At 44.9% G+C, this 434-nt stretch overlaps 1 protein-coding gene across 1 annotated transcript in view; it reads right to left on the bottom strand.

The window, feature by feature from the left end:
- LOC106869334 (netrin receptor UNC5B) overlaps positions 1–434 on the bottom strand; it is a 434,672-nt gene that overhangs the window by 183,011 nt on the left and 251,227 nt on the right. The gene's annotated exons all lie outside the window — the stretch shown is intronic.

The following is a 434-nucleotide window of genomic DNA, read 5'->3' as shown; positions in this document are numbered from 1 at the left end:
TTTTGTTATTTTCTCATTCGTTGTTGTTGGTGGCGCAGAGGTCACGTGGTGACGATGGAAGTGGTCACGTGATGACGGTGGCGCTGTTCTTGTCCCATTTTCAATTATTCCTCTCACTTGTAATTTTTTTATATTGTCATCGTTCGTTACATTCTTTTCTCATATTCTTTCTTTCCTCCTCAACTTCTTCCCATCCTTTCCTTCCATCCAGGATGGCATGTTATAGATGGCGACACTGTCAGTACGGGTGGCGCCATCTTAGTTAATCTTATCTCAATTACAAGCAAGAATTCAACGATGTTCTTGTTGTTGACTTCTTCAAGGGGTCGGGGTGGGTTAGGTAGTCTAACGGACGGGATGATGGGGTAGAGTGAGGATGACGTCCATAGCAACACATAAACCACCACCACCACCACCACCACCACCACCAATAG

The sequence above is a fragment of the Octopus bimaculoides genome, chromosome 29 (genome assembly GCF_001194135.2).
Source record: "Octopus bimaculoides isolate UCB-OBI-ISO-001 chromosome 29, ASM119413v2, whole genome shotgun sequence".
In the NCBI taxonomy this organism is placed as follows: Eukaryota; Metazoa; Mollusca; class Cephalopoda; order Octopoda; family Octopodidae; genus Octopus; species Octopus bimaculoides.
This window is presented reverse-complemented; position numbering and strand designations above follow the sequence as displayed.